Source organism: Sturnus vulgaris, unplaced genomic scaffold, assembly GCF_052056855.1.
Source record: "Sturnus vulgaris isolate bStuVul1 unplaced genomic scaffold, bStuVul1.hap1 Scaffold_192, whole genome shotgun sequence".
Taxonomy (NCBI): Eukaryota; Metazoa; Chordata; class Aves; order Passeriformes; family Sturnidae; genus Sturnus; species Sturnus vulgaris.
Window position 1 is genome coordinate 5,087,905 of NW_028276155.1, and position 12,072 is coordinate 5,099,976.

A 12,072-nucleotide genomic window follows, 5' to 3' on the forward strand; every position below is an offset into this window, starting at 1 on the left:
CCCAATGAGCCCCGTGGTGCATTTGGTGCTGCCAAGCAGCTCCAAATAATATTTTGGAAATATTGGCTCTCTCTCTGCAGCGCTGCCTTTGCCAGGAGCCCGGCCCAGCTCAGCAGCCCAGACACAGCACAAGGACTTTAATGACCCTCTCGAGGTTGGGGCTGAGTCCCTGAACATCAGTCCCTGAGAGGGAGTTGAAGAAACCTCTCAAGAATTCAAAGTCAGACACAAACTCCAAAGTTTTTCTTACTTTTAGTGAGTCCCACAGATAAACATGAAGAAGAAGGTTTCCCAAGGGTAGAATTAGAGTAGAAAATTGGTGACAATGATGTCAGTTGGAAAAAATAGAGTAAAGGAGGAAAAGAAACCTCTGAAGAATCTCAAGAATTCAAAGTCAGATTCAAAGTCCAAAGTTTCCTGAAGTTCTAATGGATCTCGCTGAGGCACGGCTGAGAAAGTGTCCCCAGGTGCAGGTTTTTTCTAAGTTATATTTTTAAAGTGTGTGGTTATTGTTTTTATGACATATTTTTTAATTGTGGGCTTATTGTTTTTATGTTACAATTTTGGTGGGGATTTTTTCTTTTTCTGAATGAAGCAGAGAGATGGGACTTCTGAGTTGCTTTAGAAAGTGTGGTTTATTTTTTTCTTTTCTATCTAGGCAGAAAGGGGAAGTTTATCTTACAGATGGTCACAGCATGGCTTAGAAGTCACAACACTTATGGTTACAAGGTCTTTTAAGGATTCATTAAAAAATAAAACACTGTCAACAGAGATATTTCTCTTTCTAATTCAATACTAAGATATTTCGTTGTATTGACTCACAATACAGAGTGAACTTTCTTAGCCAATTATATTCTGAAACACAAACTTACATTGCTGCACTCTAAAACTTCTTGTTACATTTGTAAGTACCTTTATTTCTTCTATATTTTAAATTCTAAAGCTAAATCTATCTCTTCTTAACTGTATTTAGTTCTAAGCTTTGCCTTACAGACCCTTGCAATTTGAATTCTAACACAGCAATGAATTGACTTTGCTCTGGATGTTTCCTGCAGCCTCCATCAGCTCCAGCTGAGCTTTGCCTTTCCTAAACACATAAACACACGGTCAGGGCAGATTTCTGAATTCCTCCTGTGTAGCTTTTCCTCACTTCCACCTCCTGGTCGTTGTGCTGTGGCTCATGCCTGTCATTTGTCCCTGAGGCAGCACAGCCCCCCTGGCCAGCACAGGCCCCACATCCCCTCATCAGACACGGCACAGCACAAGGAGTGTTTTGGGTGGGCAAATGTTCCCCACCAGAGTGTCCACTCCACACCTCAGTGTCCAGTCCCAGCACCCACATCCCGTGCCAGGGATCACAGAGAGCCCTGCTCTGGGCTCTGCCAAGGGCTGGGTGAGGAGGGAGCCCGGGCAGGGCTGATGCTGCCCCTAGAGCAGTGCTGAAATCTGCAAGAGGAAGGAGATAAGCACAGAACAAATAGACCAAGAAACTGGGGTGAGTGCCCAAGTCTGGAAGTGGCTGATGGAAGAGGCTGGAGGGATGCTCAAAGCTCTGGGGCACCTTCTCAGACTGGCCATGCCACCAAAGCCACAGACCAAGCTCCTCAGTGCTGCCTCTGCCTGTCTGAGATCCCTGCCTGGGGACTGGCACAGCAGCACACACCTGCTGGAACGTGTCCTGGCCCTGCAGAGTCACACAGCTCAGCTGCACCAGGCCCTGTAATGCAGAAATGTCCTCTTGGTTCCACAAAGCCCTGCTGCTTCACACCAGCCCTTTGGGACCATGCGGCCCAGCCGTGCCACAGTGATGTCCTTGGTGCCACAGGGTCCCCAAGGTGTTCACAACGGTCCCTCCATTTCATCAGGCCCCAAAGTTTCCCAATGGTCTCCACAAGAAGGAAACAACAGACCCCCAGTGTTTCAGGGGCTGATGAACTGCAGCAACCAGAGGCCAATGCCAGGCAGACCTGTCTGTCCTGGCAGGTTTGTCTGGGAGCAACCCTGGGATATTTGAAATTTTGAATGTGCAATCCCCATCTCAGCCCTTTCTGCCCAGAGGACAGGGCCAGTTCTTTCTCATAGAAAGGAAAGCACACCCTAGTTTAAGGAATGCAGGTGAGAGCTGACCCTCAGGAAGCCAAGGTCAGCCAAACCATTTGGTAATGACAGCTTTTTTCTGGAAGCAATCCCTGGATATAGGGAATATTGGAGGTGGAATCCCATTTTGGCCTTGAATACTTTAGTGAGGACAGTTCCTTTCCATTTGAAGGAAAGCCCAGAGTTGCAGTGTTTCAGGAGCACTTGAGAAGAGAATCTCAACATGCCATGGGCAGTTGGACCAGTCAGGCCAAGCCAACCAGACGTGTTACCTCTTTCCTTGGATCCATGGGACCTTGCAGTGTCACAATGTTTTTGTCATATTGGATCCTTGGTTCCATGAGGCCCAGCTGTGTCACACTGGTCTCTTGTTTCCGTGGGGCTCCACAGTGTCACAATGGTCCCTTGCTCCCATGAGCCCTTGCAGAGTCACAGGGGTCTCCTTGGTGCCACAGTATCCCAATGGACCCTTGGTTCTGTGGGGACTCACAATGGCAGAAGGGTCTCCTTGGTTCCACAAGGTCCTGCAGAGCCCCTTGATTCAAAGAGGCCTCAAAGTGTCATCATGGCCTCCAGGATTCCATGAGGCCCCACAGTGTCACAATGGACTTTTGGTTCCATGGGGTCCGGCACTGTTCCATGAATCTTTGGTTCCATGGGGCTCTGTAGTGTCACAATGGACTCCTTGTTTCAATGGTGCCACACGGTGACACAATCACCCCTTGGCCCCACAAGACCCCAGAGTGTCACAATGGTTGCTTGCTTCCATGAGGCCCTGTAGTGTCACAATGGACTCCTTGGTTCCATGGGTCCGCAAAGTGTCACAGTGGCCCCTTGGTTCAGTGAGGCCTGTGATGCCTTAAGATTTTAGCCTTTATATTTTTCAAATCCTGTACTGCATTAGTGCATAACTCTAAACTCTAGATAATGTGTTAGTTAATTTTCTTTACATTTAGGTCAGACAAAACAATTCCTCTAGGCCTGAAACTCAAGGATACCCTACAGCCTCAGGCTCTGAAAAGTATAAACAAAAGTGAACTGGGGGGACGAGCTGGCAGAATATGACTTCATTACTTGAAGCTGTAATTCCAGGTTTAACCCTTGATATACAAATGAACTAAGCTTATATGTGTCTAAAACACTTGTGACCACTGTCCACATTTGGTGTAGCCTCTGGGCTACTATTGACTGGCCAAGGTGAATCTATTGAAGGTCTTTATTGAGATAATGAGCCCTATTGAGGTGACGTTAGGTCATAGGTTGGGCTTGATGATCTCAAACATCTTTTCCAACCTCATTAATTCTGTGATTCTGTTTCATAATAGTCTCCATTGTTCCATGAGGTCCTGCAATGTCATAATAGGTTCCCACAATGCAAGTATGGACCCTTGGTTCCATGAGGTTCCCCAGTGTCACAATGGCCCCTTGGTCACAATGGACTTCTAGTTCCATGAGCTTTCATACTCTCAGCAACAGTTCTGCACTGACACAAGGGACCATATATTCCATGTGCCCCCACTCTGTCAAAATAGATTTTGGTTCCATGAGCTTCCACAGTGTCAAAAGGCCCCTTTGTACCTTCAGGTTCCACAGTGTCACAGTTGACTCCTTGGTTCTGTGAGGCCCTGCTGTCATCAAATCTCCAAAATATCAGAATAAGACAAATTTAACACTAATTTGGTTCTAAAGAGGGCATCATTTCTTTCAGACCTCAGTTCCAATGTGGGATAACTCCAAAACATATGTGGACACATGATTCTACAAGTGTGTTGCTTATATTCAGCAACTACATGTGTATAACAACTTAACCATTTCCATAAAACCCACCCCAGGTTACCAGGTTCAGTCCTTGCTATTTCTATCATTGCACCCTTGAGCTAGATATCTTCTCTTCCAACCACCCTTGCAGGGAAAGCAGCCCCTCAATACCTTGTTTCTCTTCTAAATTGCACAGGCACAGTAAAAATTGAATGAACCCTTTTGGAATCGAGCCCAAGGCTTTGTGTGTCCAGGCAGAGGCAAGCAGGAGGCAGAGCTATCAGCAAAGGAAGGGGCCAGCGAGGTGGGGCAGCCGGGGGATGACGACAACCTGCAGGGACAGAGGCGCAGGGCATGGACACCGTAGGACAGCCTGGGCTGCAGAGGCCACAGGGATGGGCAGCAGCTGAAAGGCCCTGACACAGCCAACTCCTGCAGCACTTGGGCCATGCAGGCTGGCCCTGGGCCTGAGGCCAGCAGGGGACAAGTGAGCCTTGCTATGCTGGGGCCTCATTGCCTCCTTGTCCCTGCTCAGCAGCCTGGCAGGGGCCGCCCCATGGTGCTGCCCTTGGCATTGCACATGGCCAGAGCCCAGTGGCCCGGGAAGAGCCCTGAGCAATGAGGGAGGGACAGGATCTGCCTTGCCAGGGGCTGGGGCTCAGCCCTTGGCCCTTTGCATTCCTGAAACACATCCAGGTGTGCTCAGCATCAGAGACACCTTTCCCTTGTTTGTCCTCACCTGTCATCACTGCCACCAGTGTTCTGCTCTAACTGGAACCTTGGGACATTTTCTGAGTCATGTCCCTCAGTGGAATCCATTAAAACTTAACAAACTTTGGAGTTTCAATTTAACTGAGTTCTTGAGAAGATTTTTGAGCATACTCTGAGGGACAGAGTATGATGTAAACAGCAAAAACCCTGAGAGGGTCATTAAAGTCCTTGTGCTGTGTCTGTGCTGCTGAGCTGGGCCAGGCTCCTGGCACAGAGGCAGCTCCTGGCAACCAAGGAGAGCCTCAAAAAGACATTGCTGAGGAACAGCTCCTCTCCCAGCCCACTGGGGCTGAGGGCACTGCCTGCATGTACCTGGGAGGAGTGAACCAGACAGAGGCTTAAAGCAACTGCAAGGACAATTCTGAGTTTATTCATGGAGAAATCTTCACCACTTCTGACACAGTAAGTCTGTGGCTGCAGGGATCTCCTAAAGCTGATCCATGAAAGCACTGACATGAATGTAAGGATGGTTCTGCTGCTATTTCTGGTTTGGGGAGGATGTGCTGCAGATTGGGGCTGCCCTGGGCACCGTCAGAGGGACAGGGCAGGACGGCTCCTGCTGCCAGGGATAGCTGCAGGGGCTGAAGCTGGGGCTGCAGCCAGGGCTGCCCAGGGCTGTCCTGCAGAGCAGCTCCTGCAGCACTCAGGGCTCTTGGCCAGCCCAGCCCATGTGCCACCTGCCAGGGACAGCTCTCAGCCTGCCTGGCAGCTCCCCATGCACTGTGGGGAGAAGTTGGAGGTGGAAGGAGCCACCCCCATCAGGGCAGATTCCTCCTGCTCTGGAGATGGTGCTGCATGGCCAGGGCTGCTCTCAGCTTTCTCCTCAAGGCAAGGCAAAGGGGCTGTCAGGTGTGTCTGTGTCACTGACACTCCTGCACTGTCCCACTGGGCATCAGCAGATCTGCCTCCCATCTCCCTCACAAAGTGCCTCCTCACCCTCCTCTGCCTACAGACAGCAGCAGCAGCACCTTGGCTTGCAGCATCTCAGTTTGTGTGAGCTGCCCTTAAGGCCCTGCTGGCAGGGAGATGGCCCTGGGCAGTGCCCTGTTATGGGAGGGGTGTGCAGGGCAGAGCTGAGCCCCCAGGGCTGGGCTGGGCTCTGGGAGCACTGGCAGGGACAAGGCTTGGATAGAGAGAAACAGCTCCCAGTAGGCACAACTCCAGGCAGCATTGAGCCAGACCAAACCTTGTTTTTCCTCTCTCTATGTTGAAATTAGACCCTTCAAAAGGGCTACTTTATTTAACAAGAATGTTTAAGTGTCATCACCCTGAGTTAGAGGGAGGTGTGATAAGCAAAGTTCAGCTCTGTGGGACTAGCAGGACTGCCTGCACTGGGGCTTAGAAAACCCTGTCTTTCCTCTGGGCTCCTCAGTGTTCAGACTGAGAGGACTGCTGAAGATGAAGCACTAAATCAGCAGCACAAACTGAGCTCAAAAATAAAAATCCTTAGTGAAATTTCTCCACAGGAAGAGAAGTAATTTTGAGTGAATTCTATATAATATCACACAGGATTGAATCAAAGAGGTTGGTCCCAACTTGTCAATGTTTTCTTTCAACAGTCCACAATGCCCAGAGTGCAGAAATGTCCAACAGCAGCTCCATCAGCCAATTCCTCCTGCTGCCATTGGCAGACACGCGGCAGCTGCAGCTCCTGCACTTCTGCCTCTTCCTGGCCATCTCCCTGGCTGCCCTCCTGGCCAACGGCCTCATCATCAGCGCCGTAGCCTGCGGCCACCACCTGCACACCCCCATGTTCTTCTTCCTGCTCAACCTGGCCCTCAGCGACCTGGGCTCCATCTGCACCACTGTCCCCAAAGCCATGCACAATTCCCTCTGGAACACCAGCAACATCTCCTATGCAGGATGTGCTGCACAAGTTTTTCTGATTTTCTTCTTTTTCGGAACAGAGTTTTCCCTGCTGACCATCATGTGCTACGACCGCTACGTGTCCATCTGCAAACCCCTGCACTACGGGACCCTCCTGGGCAGCAGAGCTTGTGCCCACATGGCAGCAGCTGCCTGGGCCAGTGCCTTTCTCAATGCTCTGCTGCACACGGCCAATACATTTTCCCTGCCCCTGTGCCATGGAAATGCCCTGGGCCAGTTCTTCTGTGAGGTACCCGAGATCCTCAAACTCTCCTGCTCCAAATCCTACCTCAGGGAACTTGGGATCATTGCTTTTACTGCCTCTTTGGTATTTGGCTGTTTTGTGTTCATTGTTTTCTCCTATGTGCAGATCTTCAGGGCTGTGCTGAGGATCCCCTCTGAGCAGGGACGGCACAAAGCCTTTTCCACCTGCCTCCCTCACCTGGCCGTGGTCTCCCTGTTTGTTACCACTGGCCTATTTGCCTACCTGAAGCCACCCTCTATCTCCTTCCCATCCCTGGATCTGGCCCTGTCTGTTCTGTACTCAGTAGTGCCTCCAACCCTGAACCCTCTCATTTACAGCCTGAGGAATCAGGAGCTCAAGGCTGCAGTGTGGAGACTGAACACTAGATGGTTTCAGAAACAGTAAACTGCTGGCCAATTTCTGAAAATCACTTGTAATAAGTCTCCTTTGACTCTTCTTGTTGGTTTGCTTGTTGGTTTGTTTTTTTCTTTCCTTTGTTTTAGCTTTTCAATATTGTCCACAAAGAAATGTCATTATTTGTGCTGTATTTCCTTTTGATTTTGTTCATCTTTTCTGTGACCCAGAGACTGTGTCAATGAGGGGCTGCGCTCTTGGTAACTTTAAATAAAATAAAATAAAGATTCTCCCAGCAAATATTTCTCCAGAGATGCCCCTTTTCTTCCCTTCTCTGGAGCTGCAGCAGCAATGTCTGTGTGCAGAGCTGGGGGCAGATCAGTGCTGGCACAGCAGCTGTGCCCAGCAGCAGCAGCAGCACTTGGTGTTGCCAGTGTTGCTCCCGTGCCACTGCCCCGCTGCCCTCCTGGCCCTCGTGTTGATGCAGGGCCTGAGTGCTCTCGGGGCCGGGCACAGCCCTGGGGGTGGCAGTGCCGGGGCTGCAGCAGGGACAGGCCATGGGTGCTCTGCAAGGTCCCTGCAAGGGGGACACCCCGGCAAGGAGCAGCAGAGCAGGGGCTGATCCATCCCCACTGCGCTGGACACCCCAGGGCAGCGTCCCAGAGCGTCCTCATGCACCTGCCAACAACATCCCCCCTCTGCAGCCCTGGCCTCTCCCCCAGCTCACACAGGAGCCGCATACTTGCAGGCACACACACGGCAGCACTGGCTCAGGAGCCCCTGTTTGCATTGCACACAGCAGGCTCAGCACCCCCATGGTGCTGCTGTGGGGACATGGAGCTGAGTGAGCACAAATGCCATCAGCCCCTGGGGACAGCAAGGGGTGGGGGACAGCAGGGAAACCACTCAGCTTTGTTGTGGCCTCTGAATTCAGCCAGGAAGTTTGTTCCCCTGAGCTGTGAGTTTCCTGTCCCACTGCAGATGTTGTTGCTCAGAGCCAGGGCTGCCTGGCAGCCATCCCCAAACTGCCCTGATCATTTCCTTTGCTTCACCTTTGCTTTCTTTACTCTTTCCTCATCTAGATTTCTTCCTCTTGTCCATCCCCATTCCCTCCCCTACAAACAGCCAATCCCTGTTTGCCCTTTCCTCTCTGACACCACTCCCCATTTCAGTTCCTGCGTTGGCACCATGGGAACATCCCTTGGGGAGCAGGATCATCCTCCAAGTGCTTCAGGAATTGTCTGCAGGGTCCTGCAGTGCCTCGTGCTGCTCCCTTGCCAGAGGTACCACAGGCCAGGGGGTCATATCTGGGCTGCTGTGTCTGGGTGTGGGGCTCCCTGTTGTGGGCAATGAGGAGGGGCTGGAGAGGCTCTGCAGGACTGACAGGATGGGCTTTGGGGCCTGTGTGGAGAAGCTGAGGGACCTGGGCTGCTGGACCTTGTGAAGAGGAGGCCCAGGGCTCATCCTGCAACTGCTCCAGGGGTAGTTTCAGAGAATCACGGAATCAGAAAAGCTGGAAAAGTCCTTGGAAACCATAATGTCACACCTGTGCCCTAACACTACCATGACTCCCTGAGCCTCCTCTTTTCCAGGATAAACAACTACAGCTCCCTCAGCCACTCCTCCCAGGACTTGTGTTCCAGACCCGTCACCAGCCTTCTTGCCCTGCTCTGGACACGCTCCAGACCCTCCATGTCCTTCCTAAATTGGGGACCCAGAACTGGACACAGCACTCGAGGTGCTGCCCAACCAGTGCTGAGCACAGGGGAAGAATCACTGCCCTGCTCCTGCTGGCCACACCATTCCTGATCCAGGCCAGGAGCCATTGGCCTTCTTGGCCACCTGGGCACACTGCTGGCTCATGTCCAGCCTGCTGTCCATCAGTGCCCCCAGGTCCCTTTCTGCCTGGCTGCTGTCCAGCCACTCTTTCCCCAGCCTGGAGCACTGCAGGGGTTGTTGTGGTCAAAGTTCAGAACCCAGCACTTGGACTGGTTAAACTCAACCTAATTGAATTTGGGCCCTGGATCCAGCCTGTCTAAGTCTGTGTACAGAGCCCTCCTCCCTTCCAGCAGATCCACACTCACACCCACCTTAATGTCAACACGGTTCCATATGGCCCTAGGATGTCACAGTTTCATGAGGTCTCCCAGTGTCACAATTTTCTTTTGGTTCCATAGAGCCCCTCAGTGTCCCAAAGTCTCTTAGACCCTTGTGCCCCACAGTGTCACAATGGCACCTTGGTCACCCCAAGGCCCTGCATTGTCACAATGTCCTCTTGGTTATATGAGGTCCAGCAGTGTCACAGTGGTCTCCTTGTTTCCACAAGGACAAAAAGTGTCACAACTGTCTTCTTGATTTCATGAGGCCCCATGGAGTCACAGGTACCTTGAATTCCATAAAGCTCCACAGTGCCAAAATGGACTCCTCGTTTGCACAGTGTCACAATGGACCCCTGGTGACACAAGATCCTGCAGTGTCACAATGGATTCTTGGTGCCATGACACCCTGCAGTGTCAGTGTCACAGTGGAGTCTGAGTCCCTCTGCAGAGCCCTCCTACCCTCCAGCACATCCACACTCACACCCAGCTTGGTGCCATCTGCACATTTGCTGATGCTGCACTCAATGCCCTCATCCAGATCATCAATGCAGATATTGAAATCCACGCTGGCTGGTTCTGATCCCTCAGCCATCCTGTAGGTGCCCTGTGATGGCACTCAAGGTGATCTGTTCCATCACCTCACCAGGCACCCAGGTCAGGCTGACAGGCCTGCACTTCCCCACATCCTCCTTCCAGCCCTTCTTGGCGATGGGCTCACATTGGCACCTCCAGTCCTCTGGCACCTCTCTGCTGAGCCAGGACTGATGAGAAATGATGGAGAGCAGCTTGGGGAGCTCATCCAGCAGCTCCCTCATCCCCCTAGAATGGATCCCATCTGGTGCCAGAGACACCTGTGAGCATCTGAGTGACTCCTCAGGTCCTCAGCTGCTTCCTCCTGGATTACAGGGGTCTGTTCTGCTCCCTGTCCCCATCTCCCAGCTCAGGAGAACACTTGTCCTCAGGACATCCTGGCTTATTGTTCGAAACTGTGGGAAAGAATGGGTTAAGTAGCTCAGCCTTTTTCTCATCTTCAGTTTCTCTATTCCCCACAGCATCCAATAAAGAGCCGAGATTCTCCTTGTCCGCCGGTTTGCTAATAACTTCTTTATAGAAATATTTTCTATTATTTTTCACAAAAGTGGCCAGGTTAAGTCCTAATTGAGTTTTACTTCTCTCATTTTCTTTCTGCATGACTTAACAATATCCTTAAACACTTCCTGAGTTGCCTGCACCTCTGTCCAAAGGTGATGCACTCTCTTTTCTCCCTGAGTGCCTGGAAAAAGCTCCATACCCAGCCAGGCCAGTCATTTTCCTCTCTAGCTCACTTCTGGCACACTGGGACAGGCTCCTCCTGCTCATTCATGATTTCTTTCTTGAAGTTTTTCCATCCTTCTTGGAATGCTTTGTTTATAAGTCCTTAAAACTTTTCTTGTTTTTTTGTTAAAAAGTCTGTTATACCCAAATCCATATCCTGAATAGGCTGAATTCTGCTTTCTGTAAGGGCAGTGTAGAAATTTTGTTGATGCCTCTCCTTCTTTCACAGAATATTTAAAAACTCAGTAATTTCATGGTCACTGCGCCCCAAACAGCCTCTGACCACCACATCTCTCACCAAATCTTTTCTGTTTATGAACAGCTGGAGACAGAGCTTTCCTGGGCAGATGGAGAGTTACCAAACATTCAGTAAAATAAAAAACTCCCAAACACCAATGTAGCATTAAAAAGCAGCATTCTTTATTTGGTTGGATACACAGGGGACAGCTCCTCCCAAAGCTGTGCATGCTGAGTACAGGAAATTTCTTTTTATATTCTGTAGTTTGCAAACATATTCATTGATTGTCCTGGACTAAACACACATATGATAATCATTTCCCCAAAATCATGAACATATTTTCCCTCCTCTTTACCCATGGGTTCTTCTGTCCTGGGGGTCTCTCTGGTGGTCCCTGGTGGTCATGGACCCCAATGTTCCAGTTCAGCCTGGCTGAGCTGGCAGGACACTGAGGCTGGGGAATTTCCAGTTCTCTTTCTCACACAATGAGCATTGTGCAGGTTCCAGAGGCCAGTGGTTTTGGAGAACAGGAATTGTGTTAGCTCAGCTGGGGTAGGCAGTTTATCATCTGGTAACATGAGGTCACAGAGTGGGCTATGACATCACAGAGTGGGCTGTGACATCACACAGTGGGTTATGTGAGGCCATTGAGCATCACAGGCTGTCCTTGTGACATCATAGAGCTGACTGTGACATCACAGGACAGAGGTCTGACATCACAGGGCAGGCTGTGACATCACAGGAGGGGTTGTGTGACATCACAGCAGGGCTGTGTGAGGTCACTGGGTTGGTCACTCTGCCCCAGCCCCCCCTCACAGTTGCCCCAGACAAGTCCAATGCTGTTCATGCCCAGCAGGGTCCCCTGTCCCCCGGGATCCCCCTGCTCCACCTGGAGCCACAGCCTCCCCCAAGGATGTTCCACAAATCAACCCCAGAGCCTGACACGGGGACAAGGGGCCAGGGCTGTGTGACCAGGACATCAAGGACGTGGATTATCCAGGTGACTGGGGCCTGGTTTGGGTTGCCCAGGGCAGGAAAGATGTCTGGCAGCTGGAGCAGGGTGAGGGAAGGGCCTCCAAGGTGGGGCTGGAGCCCTTTGGCTGTGAGGAGAGGCTGAGGGAGCTGGGCTTGTCCAGCCCGGAGCAGGGAAGGCTGAGGGGCTCCTCATGCCAGCCTGGCAGTGCCAGCCAGGAGCTGATGGAGAACACAGAGCCAGGCTCTGCACTGGGGGGGCTGGGGGGGGACAAAAGTCAATGGGTGGAAGGGGCAAGAAACGAGATCAGCCAGGACAGGAGGAGTTAAAATGAGTCAGGTTGATTTCAGCATTTCCT